At 37.7% G+C, this 25,753-nt stretch overlaps 1 protein-coding gene, 1 non-coding gene and 1 pseudogene across 2 annotated transcripts in view; 2 read left to right on the plus strand and 1 right to left on the minus strand.

Annotated features, from left to right (window-relative positions):
* The window catches only part of DLG2 (discs large MAGUK scaffold protein 2), a 2,300,776-nt gene that overhangs the window by 2,113,825 nt on the left and 161,198 nt on the right, over positions 1-25,753 (minus strand). The window lies entirely within an intron of this gene.
* Positions 5,495-8,904, plus strand: LOC142444290 (acidic leucine-rich nuclear phosphoprotein 32 family member B pseudogene; annotated as a pseudogene).
* LOC142447710 (small nucleolar RNA SNORA32) lies at positions 8,176-8,296 on the plus strand. The gene has a single exon (XR_012784370.1). It is a non-coding gene; the product is annotated as a small nucleolar RNA SNORA32 (small nucleolar RNA).

A 25,753-nucleotide genomic window follows, 5' to 3' on the forward strand; every position in this document is an offset into this window, starting at 1 on the left:
CTCTAGGTACAGCCATTTCCCTTCTGATAAGGATCATAGATTGTTCCCCTGGAGAAGAGTTCAAGGATGCCTAAGGTCAAGCCAGCTCAGGGATGGCCAAGGTTAAGCGATCATCTTAACTCTACACCTGCCTACCTTGTTATTTGTGTGCCTTCCTGTCATGTGTATGCTCCTAGTACCTCCCTTTCCTGTTACCTATATGCCTCTAGTATATTCCCTTCCTGTTATGTATGTGCTTACTGGGACTTGCTATCCTAAGACTATTTAAACATGTTGGAGAACACATTAGCTTTCTCTCGCTCTGGTTGGTTCTAGTCTCCATGAAAGAGGTAAGCCCTTGCATGCCTTGTCTTATGTTTCTTTAATTTACCCTTCAATCACACAATCTCCCCCTTGGCCCCATTCAGATGTGGAGGCTGGTTCTCCACATGAGGTCCAAAAGGTACTGAGATTGAAGTGGGGGCAAATCATATATAATCCTTTGCTTTTACTGTAAGTGAAGTGTTTTTAGAAGAGAAGAAATACAATCTTATCTATGTGTTAAAAGATATTGGGATGTAAGAGTCCAAGAGAACCAGTTGAGAGGCTGTTACTTAGTGAGCATATTAACAGACAGCTGAGTTGCTATCTGTTCATAAGTTTAGTGGTTAGAAGCTCAGGCTCTAGAGTCAAACCTGGGCACAAATCCGATCTCAACTACCTATGTGGGCCACTTACCCAAATCTAAATTTCTACCTATGTAAAATAAAGAACAAAAAAGATACATGGAACAAATGCTGAATGCCAGACTCTCCTCTACTAGTTTTACATTGAGTTTCCCTATGAAGCAGACCAGGAGACAGAATTTGGGTTCGATTAGTTCATCAAAGAAGTCCAAGGAGAAGGCATCCTATTAAAAGTTACTACAGGGAGCAACTAGGATTCCTAGTGGATTAATGGGTTACACGCAGAGCCACTAACTGCAGGGCAGCAGTTCTAAACTATCAGATGCTCCAAAGCAGAAAGATGAGACTCTATTTCAGTCTCAGATACACAAAGGGGCAGTTCCTAAGGGAACCTGTCTTATAGGGTTGCTATGAGTCAAAGTTGACTTAACGGCAGTGAGTTTGACTTCGACTTTGAGATTGACAGAGGGAAACAGAGCTTAACTACACAAAGAAACCTTGGACAACAGACTAGCTCAGAGAATTGTCCCACCCAAGAAGCAAAGGAGATGGAATAATATCTATACTCCATGTTGTTGCTCCTGGAAAGTTAATTCCAGGCTCTCAGACTGTCCCTCTGCTTCAAGAGCACAACTTCCTCTGGTGTTTGAAAAGGCCCTCAGGCACAAAGAAGCACATTCTGGCAGTTAGGAGTCTTCAGAAGCACGCTAGCAGTCAGATCAGAGAGCGATAGTGGACACTGACAGCAACTGTTACATAATCTGAAGGAGAAAAAGACCGACAGCATGTACCACAAAATGTTAATTGCCCTCATTTCTGAATGGTGCAACTACTTGCAACTCTTGTTTTCTTGTTTGTGTACATTTTCATCTTTAAAATTTTGTTTTAAAGGGTTATTAGTTATATAATACCTTCTATACAATTTTGTTGTTAGGTGCCATCAAATCAAGTCTGATTCATAGAGACCCTATGCACAAAAGAATGAAACATTGCTGGTTCTGTACAATGTTCATAGTTATTGTTATGCTTCAGCCCATCGTTGTAGCCACATTAATGAGGGTTTTCCTCTTTTTCAATACCCCTACCTTTTACAAGAATGATGTCATCCAGGTACTGATTTCTCCTGATGACATACCCAAAGTAAATGACATGAAGTCTTACCATTCTTACTTTCAAGGAGCATTCTGGCTGCACTTCCAAAACAGATTTGTTTCTTCTTTTGGCAGCCCATGGTACTTTCAATATTCTTCACCATAACCATAATGTACATGTATCCATTCTACGTCAGTCTTCCTTACTCAATGTGCAATTTTCACATGCATACAAGGCAGTTGAAAATACCATGGCTTAGATCAGGTATACCTTACACCTCAAGTGACATCCTTGCTCTTCAGCATTTTAAAGAGTTCTTGGGCAGATTTATCTATGTTATTTGATTTCTTGAATGCTATATCCCTCATCATTGATTGTGGATCCCAGCAAAATGAAATCCTTGACCATTTCAATCTTTTGCCACTGATCATGATATCATCTATTGGTCTAGTTGTGAAGATTTTAGGTTTTATTTGCACTGAGTTACAATCTAAATGAAGGACTTTGATTTTAAAGTGCTTCAAGCCCTCCTCCCTGTCAGCAAGTAATGTTGTGTCATCTGTATAACAAAAGGTGTTAACAACTTATTAACAACTTTTAATAAGCCTTCCTCTAATCCTGAAGCCCTGTTCTTCTTCATGTGGTCCAGCTTCTTGAATAATTTTCTCAGCATACAGATTGAGTAAGTATGGTGACAGGATACAACCCTGACACACACTTTTTTAAACCATGCAATATTTCCTTGTTCAAAACCTACCTCGTGGTCCATATATAGGTTCCCCTTGACCTATCCATAGTTTGTTATAGTTGATAAACACAAGGGAACATCTTTTCTTGTACTCCCTGCTTTCAGCCAAGATTCATCTGACATTAATAATGATATTCTTTTGAATACAGCTTGAAGTTTGGCAAGTTCCAAAGTGGCTACAAGTGATAATATATAATACCTAATATTTATAGAAATATTTTATGAGTGCTTTGGTCTGTTTATTTTTATGTCCTTACAACAACTTTTGGAGAAGTAGGGATTATTTTTTTCCATTTTTTCAAAGAAAAAAATGAGTTTTTGTATAATTGAATGGGTTGCTTAGTATTGTATTATTGGTCAAGAAGACTTGAACTCTAGCTGCAGCTGTCTTGTTTCCATGTTTTTTAACTATCCACAGACTATCTTCCTTGAATCCTGGAGAAATCAGGGAGAGGTGCTTTCAGAAGAGAGGATTGATTTATATCAATAATTCTCCCATTGATGGATATGCAGAGTCGTTAAAAGCTCATTAGTTCAGAACCTGCTTTTGAACTAAAATTTCCCATTAACTAATCAATTCTAAAAAAACAATTGATATTCTGGTTAACAGAATTACATTACAAATTTCGAGGTAGTCATTCTGGCCAATATATCTCAGAAAAACTACTCACTTAGCCTGGAGAATTCAGTATGTGTTCTTTAGTTATGTTTAAAGGATCTAAGGAAGTTTATACTGATAATGTATACAGAAATAATGATGATATACAACAAAAAACTATTAAGGAGTCACAATATAAACAAACGCAAAATCAAGACAAAGGAGTACAAAAAAACCATAAACCTAGTAATTTAACGGTAGTTAAATAAGAGGTACCAGCAATAAAGTAAAATACCAGTATGGGAACCTGTTTCTAAAACTAACTTCTCTCATAAAACTTTATACAGGAATGTTGTACTTGACTACAGCCCAACAACAAATGTAGGAATAGGTTTCATAAAGCCATTTTCTCACTGCATCCTTTAATAAAATTTGAAAGTGTAATATGAAAGTACAAATCAGAGAAGATGGGTATAAGGATAAAATATTATCATCTAAATTGTCTGGCTAGATACCTAGTAGATGAAATGGGATAGATGAAAGTGATATTTGAATGAATGGATGATGACTTGAATCTTACTGCAGATCTTTCAGAAACTATATGTATTTCCTACCAAACTCTTTTTCTTACAAATAAGAAAAGCACAATATAGAATACCAAGCAGCCAGATATAAGAATATCACAGGCCTCCTGATTTTTCATTTGCATGAAATCTAATTAACATATAAGGAACTTCAAAAATAATTCATGAAAAAATTCCATCATTTTCTACTCCCTTTTTCCACAAACTTTTTGAAAATCCTTCATATAATACATAGACTCTCTACTGACTCAACTTGAGTTCCAATTCCAGGGCCACTTTAGCTCTACAACCTTAAATAAGTTACTTCACACATGCACCTCTCCCTCACTTGCTTCCTCCCTAAAATGGGAAATATAAAAATTCGAGGTATTTATGTATGTTAAAATAATTGATACATAAAAAGGGTTTAGGAATAAGTATTATATAAACTGTATTATCTGTTGCATTAAAGAAAAAATATATGGAGAAAAGAAGCTGCAAAGGAATTAGGAGAACCTATAAATTTTAGAAGAAAAAGATTTTGAGAGCAAACAACATGACTGCATAGTCAGAGCCACTCTTAATCTCTCCTTAATCTCTTAATCACTCTAAAATTCCACAATAAATTAAATTAAAATTTTGGAAAATTTTCAGCAGTCTGAGTTCCAGACCCTATTCTGGGAAAAGCAAACAATTGCCAAAGCCACCTCAAGGAGAAACTGACAAAAAGAATCCTGGAGAAAATCCATGGATTCTGTGTCGTCTTGGCGGGACCATAGTGATGAACAAAGAGCCCCTTCCTCCCTCCCTCCTGCCACTGACTAACACCATGCCCGGAGGATAACTGCAGAGAGGTTAAGTTGAACCTTGGTTGGGAGGATACTTCAGCCTCTGAGCTGTAGGACTTGGGAAGATACCGACTTGCTCATTGCACACCAGCCGGATTGGGGAGATTCGGTAAGGCAGTAGATTGGCTCACAGCCATCTGGCTGGACTACTTCGGGTTTGGATTGTGGCAGTTTCCCCAGACTACTGGGATAACTGACTGGCTCTGAGTGGGTGTAGAATCAAGACGGCACGTTTCAGGAACAAGTGAGCATTTCCCTATGGGCCCAGGACTCAAAGTGCTAACACCTGCCTGCCCACAAGCCAATGCCCAAATAATAAATGAGCCCAACAGGAGATAGTTTTGGTGAACGCTATTCTAATTACTCTCTCTCCCTTCATTTCACCAGTTTGATCAATAATTGTCAGGTACCCCTTGGTGACTTGGGAACCAGCCTCAAAACCAAGACTTTGATATAACTCATACGTTTTTGCTGACTTAAACTCCTGCTGAAGGTGGGATAGGACTGAATTGCCTGACTACCTCTGAGTGCACAGGTTATGCAACACATACATGGGAATAACTCTGTAATCAGCATAAAACATAAATATATTTTTAAATTAACAAATAATAACATTATGTCTCAGATGCAACAGATTCTGTCTCCACACACTGGCAGAAAAGGGAGACAACAGCACAAGAAATACAGCACACGCACAGATATAGACATGGAGGGGCTCCTGGTGAAGGAAAGGACTACTTACCCTTCTTTGAGAGAGATTATAATGATAGTGTCCAATTACTTACAATGGCTGGAGGAATAGAAATAGAGAAGAAACACTGCCACAATGCAAAAACTCAGAATGCCTTGAAGTAACATTCTGACAAAATGAAGGAAAGTTACAAATTATAGAACAACTTCAAATAGAAATACAAAATGCAAACAACAAAATATTAGAAGTGGACAACATTGTGAAGACACAAAACAATGAGATTGTAACAATGGAAACAAGAATCCGTGATCTTGAAGAAAAATCTCTCAAGAACAAAATACAAGACAAAGTTATAAAAAACACCAAAAAAAGAAAAACAACACCTAAGAATATTATGGGACACCATCAAAGGAATAGCATATACCTGGTAAGTGTCCCAGAACAGAAAGAAAACATACTAATTACTCAGAAAATAGACAATGAAATATTAAGGGAGAATTTCCTTATTATCATGATAGAACATAAAATAAGCTCTGCAGGAAGTTCACAGAAATCCAAACACAACTGACCCTAGAAGTAAATCACCTGGACATATAATAATCATACTTTTCAATTTAAAAAAAGGGAAACAAAATTCTGAGAATAGTACTGCAAAAAAGAACAATTATATTTTAAAAGGCCAGGCAATCAGGATAAATTCAGATTTTTCTACTGAAACCATTCAGGCAAGAGGGCAATGAAATGCTACAGTTAAAACTCTGAAAGAAAAACAAATACCAAGCAAGAATTCTATATCAAGCAAAAGCATCCCTCAAATATTATGAAAAATAATATTCCAACACATTTGAAGATCTAGAAGTGGGTAGGTTTCAGAAATGCATTATTTACCTAAATTATCACAAAATGATGTTAAACATCTCAACAAGTCTATAACATAAGGAGAAATAGATTGTGTTATTCTGTGTAGACTAGAGAAATATGAATTCATAGACACTCATATGTGTAAGAGCTTTATATACAAGAGCAATTGAATATTGAGAAAACATCACAGGCCCGTTCAGATCAAGTCCATAAGTCTGACATTAGCCCATATCTGATACCAATCTATAAAGTCCTCTTCTGACTCACAAAACATATACAATGATGCCAAATGCGGGAAGATCACAGGCCAGCTGGTGGAAAGTCTTGTGGATCTAGTGGCAGTGCAAGCATCTTAGCGCTGGTGTGGGTCTCCACATGGTTCCTCCAGATCACAGGGCTCTGGCTGCATCAGTGTAGCTCCGTCAGGCTCATTGTCAGTAACATCTTGCAGGAAGTAAGTGTGTGTCCCACCTCCAGCAAGCTATTTATCTCCTTAGTGCCTCCAAATGAGGTCATCAAGCTATGACCTGATTGACAGGCTAAACTCCACCCTTTCATTCTTGTCTCAAATTGACAACAGATTATGTAACTAACACATAGATCTAGTGATTTAAAAAGAAAACTCTGGATATCAAAAAATCCCAGGGCTAGATGGTTCCACTGAGGAATCTACCAAACATTTAAAGAAGACAATAGCAGTTGTACATAAAATATTCCACAATATAAACATAATCATGAACAATATATTACCGAACTCATTTTATGAAACAACTCTAATTCTGATACCTAAATGAGGAAAGACATCATCAGAACTGAAAATTATAGACCAATATTTCTAATGATTATAGACAACAAGATCTTTAATATAACCTCACCAACAGAATTCAACGAAGCATCAGAAATGCATTATGATCAACTAGGATTCATATCAACTATGCAAGGATGGTTTAATATTAGAAAAACAATAATTCAATATAAGCAATATAAAGGATAACCAGAGGATTCATGATTTATATCAATTGATGGAGAAAAGGCATTTGGCAAAACTCAACAGCCAATTCTGATAAAAATACTCAAACAAATAAGAATAAAAGAGAACATTTTCAACATAGTAAAAGCCATATATAAGAAGCCAACGCATGTATCTAACATAATGGAGAAAAATTGAAAACATTTCCTCTTTGAATGGCACCTAGACGAAGTTGTACTTTCTCACTACTTTTATTTACTATAGTCCTCGATGTTTTAGCTAGAACCATAATATACCAAAAAGATATTAATGATATCTACATATTCACAGAAGAAATAAGAATCTCTTTATTTGCCGATTATATAATCTGATATATAGGGGAAAATCCAGGATAAAAATACCTATTAAAAATAAAAATAAAGTTGGAGCTCTTTCATTTCCAGATGTTAAAACCCAGGACATAGCCACAGTCTTTAAAAAGCCTGGTACTGGTACAATGATAGATATGGAGATCAATGGATTCAAATAGAAAACCCAGAAATAAAACCCTAATAAAAGTTCTTATAGGCACCAAATTTTTGATAAAGGACTAAATCACATTAAATGGAGAAAAGATAACCTTTTCAACAAATGGTGCTGGAAAAACTGGATCTTCCCTCAAAAAATATGAAGAGAACATATACTTCACACCATATCCAAATGAACTCAAGATGGATCAGAGATCTGGGACCTACTAAAAATACATTTATGCACATTAAAATAACAACAACTTCATTAAAAGAGAACCCAAAGCTTGCGAGGGGAAGGGTGGGGAGTGGGGTGGATTCAGTAAGAATGCATCTCCTTTGTCACACACCATCAGGACCACACTGGCAGCCTCTGCCATGAGCAGGGCTCAGGTCAAGATGCCTCCCAGCCCCCCATTTCCCCACCCCACCTTCGCAAAATGTTAAATTTGAAGAGGGAGGAAGAGTGGAAGAAATAAAGAGAAGAAGGATCCACCCAGAGCTGAGGAACCAGACTCCGCAGGCTGTTCAAGAACTTATCCTAGACAACTGCAAATCAAATAATGGAATGATTGAGGGTGGAAACAGCTGGATTTTTGGACTTAGAGTTCCTCAGGTTAAAAATGTAGGCTTTGGTCATTACCAAGGCTTTTAGAATGTGGTTTCTGATTTGCTGTGGACATGACCATAAACAATTTCCCAGGAGGTTTTTGTCTTTGCTACGTTGCTAGCATATAACCGATTGGGGACATTGCAAAAAAATTAAATTAAATTAAAAAATAAAAATGTAGGCTTGATTTCAGTTTCAAATTTCCCCAAACTACCGAAATCAAAAAAGTTTGAGCTCAGTGACAAGAGAAACTTCAGTGGTCTGAACATGCTAGCGGAGAAACTTTCAAAGAGCACACATCTAAACTAAATGGGAATAAGGTGAAAGATATCAGCATCTTGGGCCCTTTGAAAAAAATCGGAAGGTCTGAAGTCTAGATCTGTTTAACAGTGAGGTTACCAACTTGAGTGATTACCAAGAGTGTCTTCAAGCTTTTGCCCCAGCTGACCTACTTGGACGACTACAACCTCAAGGACCAGGAAGACCCTCACTCCAATGCTGAGGTGGGCGGTGTAGAAGAGGAGGAGGAGGAGGAGGAAGAAAGAGAAGATAATGAGGAGGAGTATTTTAATGAAGAAGAAGATAAAGATGTAGAGGGGAAAGAAAATGATGACAAAGTCAGTTGGGGGAGGGGGAGAATTTGGCCAAGATGGAGTAGTTGATGAAGATGAAGAAGATGAGGATGAGGATACAAATTATGTTGGGAAGATGAAAAGTGGAAGAGAGAAATGGATGATGAAGAAGATAATTAACACCCAAATAGCCTGCAAAAAAAGAACCTGTTAATATTGGTTGGTCTACTCATGTGTTTGGTAGCGGTTTAAAAAAAAATTCTTTTAATAACTGTGATTCAAACCCCTGGACACCCGCCTATCCAAATTGCCAAAGAATAGTTCCTGTAACATTAGACCTTCCTCTATTAGTCCCTCTTGAAAATCCATCACCAAACCTGGGGACTTAGCCCCAACAAAATTGTAAGTGTTGTTATGTTTCTGAGTAAGATTCCACTGTAGCCTGGGTGGATATGACCGGCGAGTCTGAACCATTCGTGGCTGCCAGTTACACTGAGATTGTAACCACATTTTTACTTTCTGTACAGCAAAGAAGCTTTGTAAATAAAATCTTAACATTGTATGGCTGTTTTAAAAAATGGAACCCATCAAAAAAGGAGGAAATAACAAACGTTGATGAGGTTGTGCATAGGCTGGAACCCTCATTCAGTGTTGATAGATTGTAATAGGGTACAATCACTGTGGAAAATGGTACGGAACTTCTTCAAAAATAATGAAGTAGAAATACCATATGATCCAGCAACCCTACTCCAAGTAATATCTCCTAGAGAACTAAAAGCAGTATCATGTACACTCATGTTAACTGCAGCATTAATCACAATTTCAAAAAAGATGGAAAGAACCTAGGTATCTATCGAGAATGAAAGGATAAGCAAAATGCTGCACATACAATATATACAACAAATCTTCAAGAAATAACACAAATAAAACTGGAAGACATTATGCTGAGTGAGATAAGTTAATCACAGAAGGACAAATAGTATAGGATACCATTTTTATAACAAGTCAAGAATAGATTTAACACAGAAAGCGATATCCTTTGATGACTGCTGGGGGGTGGAAGGAGAAAGGATGCAGAATCACTTACTAATAGTAGGCATACATTAATTCTGGTGAGGGAAATGGGAATGCACATGAGGAAGTTGTGTAATGTGGTGTCAATTTGGGACTAGAGAAGATTAAGAGTGAAGGGGTAGAGTCTAGTTTGTCAATCGGGTCACAGCCAATGAGGCCTCTGTGTGGGCATGGCCTTCCCCTGAGGATTCTGGGAAAACTCTGGTATTTCCTCCTTGGAGGTGGGAGACACTTTCTCACTCTGTACACTCCCTTGGAAATGCTCTACTAACAAGTCTCACTTCCTTCGAGACATTGCTAAGGACAAGACACATGGCACCATGCTGATAGACGCCATGCCCTGGAAACTGGAGAAACCAAGTGGAGACCAATGCCAGTGCTGCGATGTTTACAACACCACTGGATCCAAACATTTTCTACCCACTGGCCTGTGATCATCCTGCATTTGGCATCATTGTGTGTGTTTTGTGATTCAGAAGAGGACTTTATAGAAAGGTATCAGACATATGGGTTAATATTGGACTTGTGGGCTTAGACTGGACTGGACTGGGATATTTCCTCTTGTATATAAACCTCTTTCTTATACACATATGTGTGCCCATGGATTTGATTCTCTAGTCTACCCAGACTAACATATCACTCTACAGAAGAAGTCAACATTAATGCACTTATGAATAAAGGACAACTATAGTAAATGCTATACCATAGCTTTCTATGATGGGAATGACACAATCAGGATGAATGGCATTACATTCATCATCAAAAATTACATTTCAAGATTTACTTTGAAGTCCTTTGCTGTCTTGGATAGGATTCTATCTATCTATAGTTAACAAAATCTAGTCTATGCAATTATTATTCAACTTTATGCACCAACCAAGAAACCCATTACTGAAGAAATTGAAGAATTCTGCCAACATTTTCAGTAGAAAATTGATCAAACTTGCAATCAAACTGCATTGATCATGATTGTCAATTGGGATACAAAAGTTGGAAACAAGGAGGAAGTAACTGTAGTTGGGAAATATGGTCCTGGTGATAAAAACAAAACTGGAGATCTCATGATATAATTTGGCAAGACCAATGATTTATTCACAGCACACACCTTTTTTTCAGCAATACAAACAATGACTATATACATGGACTTATACAGATGGAATACAAAGATATTAAGTCGACTACACCTGTGGAGAGAGATGAAGTAGAAATATCAGCAGCTAAAATCAGGCCAGGGGCTGATAGTGGGACAAATCACCAATTGTTCAGATGTAAGGTCAGATCGATACTGAAGAAAATTAAAACAACTCCATAAGAGAGAGCTACAATATGACCTTGTGTATATTGTATGCACCTGAATTTTGAGGATATCTCAAGAACAAGGTTGCTACAATGAACACTATTGACAGAACCTGATGAGCTGTGGGAGGACATCAAGAACATCATTCATGAAGAAAGTGAAAGATCATTAAAAAGACATGAAAGAAAGAAAAGTCAAAGTGGATGTCAGAGAAGACTCTGAAACTTGCTATGGTAGCTACATAATCTGATGTCAATTTGAGAGGATTATGAGTGAAGGGGTGGAGTCTGGCCTATCAATCAAAATATAACCAATGAGGCCACTGGGTGGGCATAGCCTTCTCCTGAAAATTCTGGGAACTCCTGTATTTTCTCCTCAGAGGTAGGAGACATTTCTCTCTCTCTCTCTGTTCACTCTCTGAGATATGCTCTACTGACAAGCATGGCGCTATGCCCTGGGAGCTGGAGAAGCCACATGGACCTACCCTGATACAACCAGACCTCTGGACCCGGTGAAGCCACATAGAGATTCCTGCCTGTGCTGAGATGCTTACAATGCCACTGGATCCAGAAAACTTCCAACCCACTAGCCTGTGGTCCTCCTGTATCAGGCATCATTGCATATTTTGTGAGTCTGAAGAGGAATTTTATAGATTGGTCTCAGACATATGGGCTAATATCAGACTTATGGACTTAATGTGGACTGGCCTGTACATTTCTCAATGTTCAATTGCCCTTGTATATAAACCTCTTTCTTATTCACATATGAGTCTCTATGGATTTGTTTCTTTAGTCTACCCAGACTAACACACTTGCCCTCAATTTTAGAGTAGCTAAGGCAAATTGAAGAAATGATAAAGTCAAAAGGTGAATAAAAATTTTCAAAGGACAGTTCAAGAAGACAAGGTAAAATATTATAATGAAATATGTAAAGAGAGTTAGAAAACCCAAAAGGAAGAACAAAGACAGTATTCAAACCTCAAGTTCGAAATTGAAAGAATTTGCGAGCAAAATATTGAATTATTCAAAAAGCATAAAATAGGGAAAGAATAAGTTGTACCCAAAAGAACTAGTCAGCATTTCACAATTTTAGAAGGTAGCATATGAGAAAGAACAAACAGTAGTGAAGGAAGAAGTTCATGCTGTACTAAAAGCATTACTCATAAACAAGGGTCCAGGATTTGATAAAATACCAATTGAAATGCTTCAGTAAGCTAAGGAATCACTGAAGGCCTTCACTCATCTATGCCAGGATTTTTGAAATCAGCTACTTGGCCAACTGACTGGTAGAGATCCATATTGTACCTTTTCCAAAGAAAGGTGACCCAACACAATACTAAATTATAGAAGAATATCATTATATCACATACAAGTAAAATGTTACTGAAGATTTTCCAACAACGGTTACAGCAGTGCATTGATAAGGGGCTGCCAGAAGTTCAGGCCAAATTCAGAAGATGATATGGATCAAGGGAAATCATTGTTCATATCAAAGGCATGGCTGAAAGCAGGGAATTCCAGACAGATATTTACTTGTGTTTTAATGGCTTTGCCAAGGCATTCAATTTTGTGAGCCATAACAAACTATGGATAGCCTTGAGAAGAACGGGCATTGTAGAACATTTCATTATGCTCCTCCATAATTTGTATATGGACCAAGAGGCAGTTGTGTGAATAGAACAAGTGAATACTATGTGATTTAAAATCCAGAAAAATATGCACAAAGGTTGTATCCTGTCACCATATTTATTTGATCTGTATGGTGAGAAAATATTAAGAAAAGTTAGATTATATGAAGAAGAATATGGTGTTAGGAATGGAGGAAAGTTTATTAACAACTTGCAATATGCAGATCATGCGACCTTCCTTGCTAAAAGTGAGGACTTGAAGCACTTGCTTATGAATATCAAGGATTGAAATCTTTTTTTAATCATTTTATTAGGGGCTCATAAAACTCTTATCACAATCCAGACATATATCAATTGTGTAAAGCACATTTGTACATATATTGCCCTCATCAGTCTCAAAACATTTGTTCCCCACCTAAGCCCCTGGCATCAGCTTCTCATTCCCACCACACTCCCTGCTCCCTTCTCCCTCATGAACCCTTGATAATTTATAAATTATTATTTTGTCATATCTTGCCTTGTCCAACATCTCCCTTCACCCACTTTTCTGTTGTCCGTCCCCCAGGGAGGAGGTTACATGTAGATTCTTATAATCTATTCCCCCTTTCCAACCCACCCTCCCTCAACCCTCCCAGTATCACCACTCACACCACTGGTCATGAGGGATTCATCCTCCCTGGATTCCCTGGGTTTCCAGTTCCTATCTGTTGTCTAGCCAGACTTGCAAGGTAGGATTTGGATCATGATAGTGGGGCAGGAGGAAGCATTTAGGAACTAGAGGAAAGTTGTATGTTTCATCTTTGCTACATCGCACCCTGACTGGCACATCTCCGGCCCAAGACCCTTCTGTAAGGGGATGTCCAGTGGCCTACAAATGGGCTTTGGGTCTCCACCCCACACTCCCCCCGTCATTCACTATGATAAGATTGTTTGCTCTGATGATGCCTTATACCTGATCCCTTCGAAACCTCGTGATCCCACAGGCTGCTGTGCTTCCTCCATGTGGGCTTTGTTGCTTCTGAGCTAGATGGCCGCTCATTTAAATTCAAGCCTTTAAGGCCCTAGAAGCTTTATCTTTTGATAGCCGGGCACTAACAGCTTTCTTCACCACAATTGCTTATTCACCTGCTTTGTCTTCAGCAGTTGTGTTGGGAAGTTGAGCATCATAGAATGTCAATTTAATAGAATAACATATTCTTGCATTGAGGGAGTATTTGAGTGGAGGCCCAATGTCCTTCTGCTACCTTAATAGTAAACCTATAAATATAGGCAAATAGATATATTTCCCCATTCTCATATATAAATATATTTGTATATGTACATGCCTTTATTTAGACCTCTATAAATGCCCTTTGCCTCCTAGCTCTTTCCTCTATTTCCTTTGACTTTCCTCTTGCAAGGATTGCAATCTTCCGCGTGGATTATAACTCAATGCCAACGAAGACCAAAATCCTCACAACTGGACTGTGGGTTATAAAAAGACTTTCCCCCAGCTTTGTCTCTCCCAAAGATATGCCAAACATTAGAGGTCGTTTGCCAGCACATAGTGGGAGGTCAGATGCTTAGAGATACTCTCCTTTGAAGGCTTTCAGCCATCAGACTACTGTCTAGTCCACTGAAGGTGGGGCTCACACCCTGCTGATAAAGATAATAATTGTTTCTATGGAGAGCCAGAGAAGTGGTCAAACCTGTTCAGTGACATCCAAAGTTAGGAAGCCTTCCTGAATCTAGGATCTGCCCATCTTGTCACAGGTGTACCCCCAATCCTCTTCCCCTTCCTATTTCATGTATACCCTTAGATCTTCCCATCCCATTACTGTATTACCTATAGTACAACCCCTTCCTGTGACGTATGTCTTTACCTGTAATTAGGGGGCTTGCACACCCCCCAAAAATATATAAGCCTTAGTTAATAATAAATCGAGGTATTTTACTCCTGCTATTCCCACTTTCCACATCCTCACATGGACCACCAAGTGGGGCTGAGGTGAGCATGCTACCATGATATGTGCCTGACTCCTTTATTTCATTCTGTCTTCTATCTCTCTCTTATTCTCTATGACTTTAGTATAATCTTTACTTATTATTGCTGTACAATTGCACCTGCCAGGCCTGTGATGATTTGTTGGGGACTAGCTCCCCTGACACTGGACCAATAGGTAACATAATGCTAAATGAAGGAAAAATTGAAGTTGTCGAGGATTTTGTCTTGCTTTGATCTATAATCAGTGCTAATGGAAACAACAGTCAAGAGATCAAACATTGGGTAAATCTGCTGCCCAAGACCTGTTTAAAGTGTTAAAAAGCAAAGAGGTTACTTTGATGACAATGATACGCCTGACCTAAGCCATGGCATTTTCAATTGCTTCATATGCATGGGAAACTTGGACACTGAAAAAGAAAGAACGAAAAAGAATCAATGAGTTTGAATGATGGTGCTGGTGAAGAATATTGAAGGTGCCATTATCTGCCAAAAGAACAAACATCTGTCTGGAAATAAGTACAGTCAGAATAGTACTTGGAGGCAAGCATGGCACGATCTAGTCTCATGTATTTTGGACAGGTTTCTAGGAGCGATCAGTCCCTGGCGGGGGGGGCAGAGTGTTTTAAAGTAGAGGGGCAGGGAAAAAGAGGAAGGCCTTTAACAAGTTGGACTATCACAGTGGCTGTGACAATGGGCTCAATGAAAGAGCAATTGTGAGACTGGTGCACGACCAAAAAGCATTTCATTCTGTTGTACACAGGGTCTCTATGAATGGGAATGGACTCAAAGCCCTGACAACAACAACAACATAGTAAATGGGGTAACATGCAATTCTACAATAGGAATACCAACCAAAGATCTATGCATGGTTACAGAGGTAGATCTGTATTTTATATAGTTAGGATAGGATATATGGGAATACATGCACATGCATATGTAAGTATATTTGTAGAATTTATATATACATATTTGAGTGTGCTGTGTATATGTATATATATTTATATATGCATATAAAATAGAATATACACAGGCACCATATGGAAAATTCTTACACCTATTCAAACACTTCCTGGAACTGTTATTGGGCTTGAATATTACAGTCCATAGTCACAGAGAACATCTAAGTCGACTGGTATATAACAAAGTTCATAGAGATAGTTATACGGCTATACAGCCTAATTTGGAGAGCAGTGTCTGGGTCTTAACAGCTTGTGAACAGTCATCTAAAATAAAACTATTTATCTCTTCCCATGTTGTGAAAAGTAGTGTCAAATAAGCTAGAGAATGAAGGAAGAAATTAATTCATAGGCCTAATTGTCCAAATGAACTACCACCTTGTCTAGCCTAAGACAAGGAGAAGTAGATGGTTCTTGGTAACCACTACTAATCACTCTGTACAGGTATATAATAGAAGGTCCAAATTAGAATGGAAAAAATGCATCAAATTCAAGTTAATTAAAAACAAAACCACTCAAGTTTATTTTAAAAAAGACATATTAGACTTAAGTCATCCTGGAGATTATCACCCCATGACAACATTTTAACCTAGAATTTAAATCACTCCAGACATCACCTTTTTGCAAAATAATAGATTGACCTATAAAATAAACAATAACACTATTAACCCAAGGGATATTCTCCTCAGAACAATCAATTACACAAGATCAAATGAGTAACATTTTCCCCAAAGGAAATATGAGAAGGCAAGGAACTCAGGAAACTAGTGGGATGTGTATGGGGAAAGTAGGGGGGAAAGAGGGAAGCTGCAGGGATGGCAACCAAGGTCATAGAACAATTCATGTATAAAATGTTGTTCTGGAAACTAATTTTCTTTCCTTTTTCTATAAAGCATTTTATTGAGACATAATCCAAATATCACATAATTGAGTAGTTCAATCATATCCACAAGAATTGTACAATCATCACCACAATCAATTTTAGAACATTTTCTTCTTTCTTGTTCTTCTGTTAACAGCTTCTCGTTTCTCCCCAACCTCCCTGTTAAACCATTAATACAGTTATTGTCTTTATAGATTCACCCATCCTGGATTTCATATACAGAAAAATATAACCAAAACTAAGAATAAAGAGTCAAAAGAGCTAACGACAATAACAAAATAAAATGGATAAAACATCAGATGAAAAGAAAACAGAAGATATTAAAAACCAGAACAACTTTAAAATGCATCAAAAATGAAATCAAATGATAAAGTGTTAGATTTTAACCTAACTTCATCTGACATAATCCTCCCTCCAATGCACTCTATGATAGCCAGGCTATTCACATCCCTGGTCTGTGTTCAGAAGGGACTCACCGGAGACTTTCTCTATGTGTATTTCCCCTTCATTTTTTTAAAGTGATAAAACTTTTAAAGGGGGCAATAGGGAATCAAATTAAATGTTATATTTTAACCTGTATGTACCTACTATAATACTTCTATAATCTTTGATCTGATAACAAGGCTATCCATGTCCCTCAAGTAGGTTTAGAGGGAAATGACTGGAAGCTTAACCTATGTGTGGATCCTGCACATGGATTTTGGGCTTCCACTGTCATCCATAGTCTTTTGCAACCAGGTGTCCAGAATTTAAGTTCTGATAACCATTCCCTCATCCAGATTTGGACTATATTATTTACAACCCTGGAATCACACAGGCTTGTATGCTTCTTCGATGTGGACTTAATTGATGCCTCACTAAGATGGCCACTTGTTTGCAGACAAACTTTTAAGATCCCATACAAGAAATGAATTTTCTATGTAAACTTTCACGTAAAACAAAATAAAATTTCCCCCTAAATTTTTTCCTAATTAAAAAAAAAACTCTTGGTTTGAATTCTAGTCCTGTCATAGCTATCTGCTAATTGGAAATTATTTAAATTTTCAGCCCCCAAATTTTCTCATTAAAAAAAATGGGAACAATAAAAGTACTTAAGGGCAGCACAGTCTCTCCTACATAGTGAATAATCAGTAAGTGATATTAATTATTATTGGTACATGTATAGAACTCTTCAATGAAATGCATAAATTAAAATAAAAGAAGAACTATGATGGAATATGACATAATTCCATCTTGAAAATTATATTGTTGTTCCTCAACCATAAACTATAAGTTGATTCCAGGTAAGCATATTTGTATGAGTATCCATAGTTTGGCTATGGGATGGTATCATGCAGTATGACATTTTATTCACAGCAACAGACAGATACGGGCTCAAATAAAATACTACTACAATATGGCCAACACATGAGACAGGCTGGCATTCAAAGTTGGAAAGTTAATAGAAATACAGAAAACCAGAAATGAACATGAATTCAGTAGATGAGGCATTGTTCTCCACATGTGAAAATTAGCACGTCATTTTAAAATATATATACATTGCTCTTCATCTTCTTCAAAGTAAAACAGCTGGTTTGAGCAAGTTAAACCAAATGCAATGAAATATAAATAGCTATAAATTAAATACAAATCAAGGCCACCAGACAACTTTGAGTAAATTAGGTAAAAAAGTACCCTTTTCTCAAGAAAAGGTACTTTCACCTGTTGAAAAAATTAAAATAATATATTGATTTTCTTATAATTATATATGCATTACCATCTTGATGAAAATTGTGATAAATATACAAATTTTAAATGTCTGTTGTACAAATGGTATCCACCTATAAATGCATACAATTATATACTAGGGACTCTGCTTAATGTGTGCTGAATAAGTGAAGTTAATTGCCATTAAAATGCACTATGGTGGATGCTGAGAATGTGGATGTGTTTAAGAAAATTTAGTTTGAGCCCTCAAAAAGTTTACAATCAAATGAATAAACAGTTCAGCTATGGTGAAGTGCTGGACCGAAATGGGTATAGGGCATTAATGAACGCACCAGAGAAGACTGCCTGGAGGAGTCTGGTTGCTAACAGACGTGTCCATACTCTGATGGTAGTGGGTTGTAAAACCTAGTAAGAGAGCAAGCTCCAGTCCATTGGCGCAGCTTGGTGCTCATCCTTGTAACTGTTTGCTTCTACTGGAAAATGTCTAAAACGGAGAAAAGTTAAGCCATAGCAGGTTTGCTTCCAGGGTCAAAAGCTCTTAACAGTAAGTGGACCTGCTGGGAATGCAAGCGACAGACAGAAGAAGAGAAGGGAAAGAAAGAGAGAGGACAGGAGGAAAAAGAAGGAAACAGCACATTTCAGAGAGCAAACGGGGGTGAGGGGGTAGAGTAGAACTATAAGCAATTGAGTAGAAAGGGTGTGAATGGTTGGGAAAAGGAGAAAGTGACAGAAGCAATATAAAACAGCTCATCAAGTGAGCATGCTGCAAAAAAAGTAAAAGTAAATTTTAAGGGGGAAGAAAAATGAAAAAGGAAAGGAAATTGAGAAATAAAGAGAGGAAATGGCATTTACCTGGATTCCAAAACACTTGCACAGATAAGTTTTTTAAGCCGTTGTCACACAAAATGACAGGGATATAATAAGAGAAGGCAGTATTTCAACCAGTGGGGAGGTTGAAGACAACATAGGGAACAGAAAGGAAAATAACGAGGGATCAACTTTAGATGAACAGAAAATGTGGCACAACAAACTGTTAGAACCACAATGGAGCACACCCTGAAATTAAAAATATAATCTAATTTTAGCTCATTTGGAAACCTGAAATTTTATTTAAATTGGGTACACTAGGTTATTTTCAATAAAATCCCTGTTTCCCAAGAAATATAGAAATTATTTCATCAGAACCAGATTTTCTGTGCTACCTTTTACCAAAAACACAATTAAATAGTGTAAAAATAAATTAGTAAAGAAAATTCATTAAGATGCAGTATCCTAGAATAATTCCTGGAATAGAAAAAGAAAAATAGAAGGAAAAAGTATAAAAATCCAAATAAAGCATGTCACTTAGTTTGAAAATACATAAATATCATATATTAATAATATACCAATATTGATTCATCAACTGTAATAAAGTTGCCATATGACTGCAAGAGAGCCCTGGTGGCACACTGGTTATGCATTGCTAACCTCAAGGTCAGAAGCTTGGAATTACCAGCTTCTCCAGGGGAGAAAGATGAGGCTTTCTACTCCCATAAAGAGTTAACAGTCTAAGAAGCCCACAGGGACATTTCTCCCCTGTCCTACAGCCTTGAAATGAGTCAGAATCAACTCAATGGCAGTGAGTTTGGCTTTTTGGGGTTTATGATTGCAATATGCTAATGTTAGGATAAACTATAAGTAGAGAACAGACAGCATGTGGAAACTGCCTACCCCATATCTAAACGTAAGCCTGCTCTAAAGAATAATGTCTACTTACTAAGAAATAATAATGGCAAATATTATATAGTCCCATAGAAGATATCTAGACTAAGTAAATGTATACAGAGCAAAGTTCCTTAGTGGTTACCATGGCGAGTGAGAGAGAGAAATTTGGTGAGGTTAAGTGCCATCTAGTAGGCTTAGCTACTCCAAATACAACAAAGCAAATCACTTCCCAGTCCTGCATCATTCTCTCAATTGTTTTTATGTTTGAGTTCATGGTTGCAGCCACTGCGCTGATCCATCTTGTTGAAGGTCTTACTCTTTTTTGCTGCCCTCTACTTTACCAATCATGATGTCCTTTTTGGGGACTGGTCTCTCCTGATGCATGTCCAAAGTACCTGAGACAAAATCTCACCATTATTGCCTCCAAGGGAGATTCTGCTGTACTTCTTTCCCAGACAGATGTTTGTTCTTTGGACAGTCCATGGCACTTTCAATATTAATCACCAGCATCATAATTCAAGATCATCAATTCTCCTTCAGTCTATTTAATGTCCAACTTTAACATGCATATGAGGTAAGTAAAACTACCATGGCTTAGATCAGACATACCCTTAGTCCTCCAAGTAACCTCCTTACTTTTCAACCCTTTAAAGAGGTTTCAGGCAGCACATTTACTCCATTCAGTGCAATTTTTGATCTCTTAACCATTGCTCCCATGAGCACTGATTGTGGATCAAAGCAAGATAACTTCCAGGACAACTTCAATCTTTTCTCTATTAACCATAATGTTACCTGTTGGTCCAATTGTGAGGATTTTGGTCTTCTTTACATTGAGTAATGTGTTAGTCCAGGTTGATTAGAAAAACAAATCCAAAGACACTCATATATGTATAAGAGAGAACTTTATTTCAGAGTAATCATATATTAAGAAAACATCCCTGTTCAGTCCAGATCAAGTCCATAAGTCCACTATTAGTGCATATGTCTGAGACTAGTCCAAAAAGTCCTTGTTAGACTCACACAGCACATGCAATGATGCCGAATGCAGGAAGATCACAGGTATGTGGGTGGAAAGTCCTGTGGATCCAGTGGTGGTGGTACTATCTCCAGGGCTCTGGCTGCCATCAGTGTGGCTCCATGTGACTTGTCAGCAAGAAGGTGAGGCCAAGAGAGAATGGGTCCAACCTCCAGTAAGTTATTTATCTCTGTCACACCTCCAAAGAGTCATCAAGCTGCAACCTGATTAACAGGCTATACTCCACTCTTTCACTTTTAATACTCTCAAATTGACAGATTATGAAATGACCACAAATTGTAATCCATGCTGAAGGCTGAAATCATTGATCTTCAATTAGCAAGTGCTTCAAGTCCGCCTTACTTTCAGCAAGCAACGTTGTATCATCTGCATATCACAAATGGTTAATAAGTCTTCCTCCAAACCTGATACCACGTACCTGATACCACATTCTTCTTCAGATAAACCAGCTTCTCGGATTACTTGCTCAGCATACAGATTGAATTTGTATGCTTTTCCAGATGAACACTATTCCGGATTTTAAACCATGCAGTATTCCCTTGTTCTGTTCACACAATTGCTTTTTAGTCCATATACAAATTATGCAGGAGCACAATGAAGTGTTCTGGAATTCCCATTCTTCTCAAGGTTACCCATAATTTGTAATGGTCCACACAATTGAGTGCCTTGGCCAAGCCAATAAAAACACAAGTTTTCCAGTATTCTCTGCTTTTGGCCAAGATCATTCTGACATCAGCAATATTATCCCTTGTTCCATGTCCTCTTCTGAATCTGGCCTTAACCTCTGGCAGTTCTCTGTCAATGTACTGGTGCAGCTGTTGTTGGGTGGTTTTCAGCAAAATTTTACTTGCATGTGATATTAATATTATTCTATAATTTGTGCATTCTGTCGGGTCACTTTTCTCTGAAAATGGGTACAAATATGGATCTCTTTCAGTCAGTTGGCCACGTAACTGTCTTCCAAATTTCCTGGCATAGGCTAAAAAACGTTCCCAGTACTTCATCAGCAGGTTAAAACATTTCAATTGATATCCCATCAACTTCTGGAGTCTTGTTTTAGCACTAATTCTTTTAGTGCAACTTGAACTTCTTTCAGCACCATTGGCTCCTGCTCATATGCTGCCTCCTGAAACTGTGGGATATCAACTAGTCCTTTTTAGTATAATGACTGTGTACTCTTTCTTTCATTTGATGCTTCTTGCACTGCTCACTATTTTGCCCATATAATCTTTTAATATTATAATTCAAGGATTGAATTTTTTCTTGAGTTCTTTCAGTTTAAAATATGCTACCTATTTTCTTCCTTTTGAGTTTTCTAATTCTAAGTGTTAACATATTTAATTGTAATATTTTGCTTTGTCTTTGCTAGCTGCCCTTTTAAATTTTCTGTTCAACTCCTTGATATCATCATTTCTTACATTTGTCTTAGCAAGTTCAGCCTCTCTTCTGGCTTCTGCTTTGATCTTTTCTTTCTTTCTTTTTAATCACATTTGGCTTTCTTCATGAATGATGTTCTTGATATTACCCCACAGCTCATCAGATCTTCAGTCATTAGTGTTCAATGCAGCAAATCTTTCCTTGAGATGTTCTCAAAATTCAGGTGGAATAATTAAGGTTGTATTATGGATCTTGTGGACTTTTAAAATTTTTCTTCACATCTGGTCAACAGTAAGTCCCTGGCTTAGTTGTAACTGCTAACATCGAGCATCACAGCAACACACACACACACACAAACACACACATGTCTGACAAACTGACCGACAAGTGGTGGTAGGAACTATTATCCTCTGGTATATTAGAGGAAACCTTATATTGTAAGCAATGAAGTGTTAAACAGCTGTTGAAACTTACCAACCAAAGGATAAAAATTAGGCTCTCTGTTCCCATAAAGATTTGTACAGCTTTAGAGACAATTCAACACCATGACAATGAGGATATGGGTATATTACAGAGTGAAACAATAATATTAATAATTTCAGAGAGGTTAAGTAATTTGAATAAGGTTGGAGAGCTAAGAAGAAGCACACCTCAGAATAAAATCTTGATATATATACATAAAAATATATATGTATATATATTTAACTCTAAAGCCTACAATTAATGCTCATGGATCCACAATCAATGTTCATGGAGCAACAGTCAAGAAATCAAATAATGCACTGCATTGGATACCTCTCCTGCATAAGACCATTTTAGAGTGTTGGAAATCAAGGAGGTTACTTTGAGGAATAAGGTAGGCTTGGTTCAAGCCACGGTCATGTGCATGTGAAAGTTGGATACTGAATAAATAAGATGGAAGAAGAATAAATGTATTTGCACTGTGATGGTGGTAAAGTATCTTGAAAGTGCAGTACGCTGACAAAAGAACAAACAGGTCTGTCTTGGAAGAAGTACATCCAGAATACTCCTTAGAAGAAAGCACGTCAAGACTTCATCTCATGTACTTTGGACATGTTATCAGGAGATACCAGTCCCTAGAAAAGGTCACCATGAAGACTGTGTTATTGTGGGTGGAACTAGACAAACAAATTCAGACATACTCATATGTGTGTGAGAAAACTCTTTAGATAAAAATCAGTTGTATATTAAGAAAACATTCCAGATCAGTCCAGATCAAGTCCATAAGTCTGAGAATACCCTATATGTCCGATACCAGTCTATAAATTCCTCTTCAGATTCAGACGGCACATGCAATAATACCAAATTCAGTAAAATTACATGCCATTGGGTAGAAAGTCTTGTGGATCCAGTGGCAGTGAAAGCATCTCAGCACTGGCAGGGGTCTCCACATGGCTCCTCCAGCTCCAGGGCTCTGGCTCCCTCAGAGTAACTCCATCTGGCTTGTCATTCAGAATGTCTCACAGAGAGAGTGTGTGTGTGTCCTGTCTCCCAGAAGGACCACTGGAGTTCCCAGAATCCTCAGGAGAAGGCCATACCCACACCAACGCCTGATTGGCTATTGCCTGATTGCCAAGCTAGACTCCACCCCTTCACAAATTGACAGGAGATTATGTAACTGCTAGAAAGACCCTCAACAAAATGATTGGCAGGGTGGCTGCAGAAATGAGCTAACCATAAAAACAATGTGAGGATGGTGCAGGACCAGGTGGTGTCTCATTATGTTGTAGCTAGGTCACTGAGTCAGCACTGATTCTAGGGCACCTACAAAAAACGACACAGCCTAAGTTTCCTTTCTATTATATTAAATGTAGCCCAGTAGATACTTTTACTGAAAATGTCCATCAATATGACACAAAGCCAGATGCCTTAAGGGAATGAGTCAGTGGACCTGGGGGTTCAGGGCCAGGGCCAACTGGCATTACATAGCCCACGAGGAGAATGATATACACTCACTATAAAAAGTTATACAGGAAAACAAGGAGCCCTGATAGTTCAGTGCTGCTAACATTCAGCTGCTGCTAACAAATGGTCAGTGTTCAGACCCACTAACTGCTCTGTGGCAGAAAAATGGACAATGTACTTTTGTAAAGATTTACAGCTCCAGAGACCCTATGGTGCAGTTCTACTTGGTTCTAGAAGGTTACCATGAGTTGGAATCAACTCAGCAGCAATGCGTTTATCTTTTTAGTTCTTATACATATTATTAATTTGTTTTATCCAAGTAGCTAATAAATTTGATGAACTACAGTAAAAGAAGCATTTCTTACACATTTTAAAAATACTATTCAAAGACTAAACTCTGAAAAGCATAATGCTTTATAATTAATAGGCCTCAGAGTATATTTTATTGTGCCTTTTTTTTTCATTGACACACTATGTCTTTGTTGACAAAATACTAAGAAAGGAAAATGGGAGGATCAGGGAACTATAGGCTGAAATTGGTCTTTATAAGTATTAAATGCCATATATTTTTCATTATTATATCTCAAATGCCAAATAAAATATTTGGGATATATTAGAAACCAAACCCACTGTCATGAGTGGATTTTGACTCCCAGGGGCTCTGTGGTGAGTTTCCAAGATGGTGACTATTTACAGGAGCAGACAGTGTCATCTCTCTCCTGTAGAATGATTGTGGGTTGGAGCCACCAGACTTGCAATTATAAGCCCAGTGCCTAATCCACAGGCACCAGTAAATAGTTGAAAATTATAGGTGAAGTAATTTTCTTATTTTAAGTTTCTTCATGAAAAGAATAATTTTCCTCTGGGAAAAAAAAGTTTATGTAGACATTCACTTGGCTTAGTAGAAGAGATTTTGCCCATCTTGATGAAAAAAGAAATGATATTCATGTAAAGACACAAAGAAGGAAGTACCAAGAGTGTACCCACTTGTGCACCTGCTACTTTCATTTTATTCACATATTTGTTCATACACTCATAAACAATGCATTAATAATATGTGCAAAACACCCAAAAACATGAAAAGATTTACAATAGCCCTACCTGTAACATCTTGCTCTGACCAAAATTAAGAAGTGTTCAAATAATGATGAGGACATCCATTATGATCACTGACGACAAAATGGGCGCATAAGCAAATGTGGTGAAAAAAGCTGATGGAGCCTGGCTATCAAAAGGCATAGCGTCTCGGGTCTTAAAGGCTTGAAAGTAAACAAGTGGGCATGTAGCTTAGAAGGAACAAAGCCCACATGGAAGAAGCACACCAGCTTTTGTGATCACCAGGTGTCAAAGGGATCAGGTATCAGGTGTCAAAGAACAGAACATCATATCGTTGTGAATGAGGTGGGGTGCCAAGTGGAGACCGAAGCCCATCTGTAGGCAACTGGACTTCCTCTTCTG

Source organism: Tenrec ecaudatus, chromosome 4, assembly GCF_050624435.1.
Source record: "Tenrec ecaudatus isolate mTenEca1 chromosome 4, mTenEca1.hap1, whole genome shotgun sequence".
NCBI lineage: Eukaryota > Metazoa > Chordata > Mammalia > Afrosoricida > Tenrecidae > Tenrec > Tenrec ecaudatus.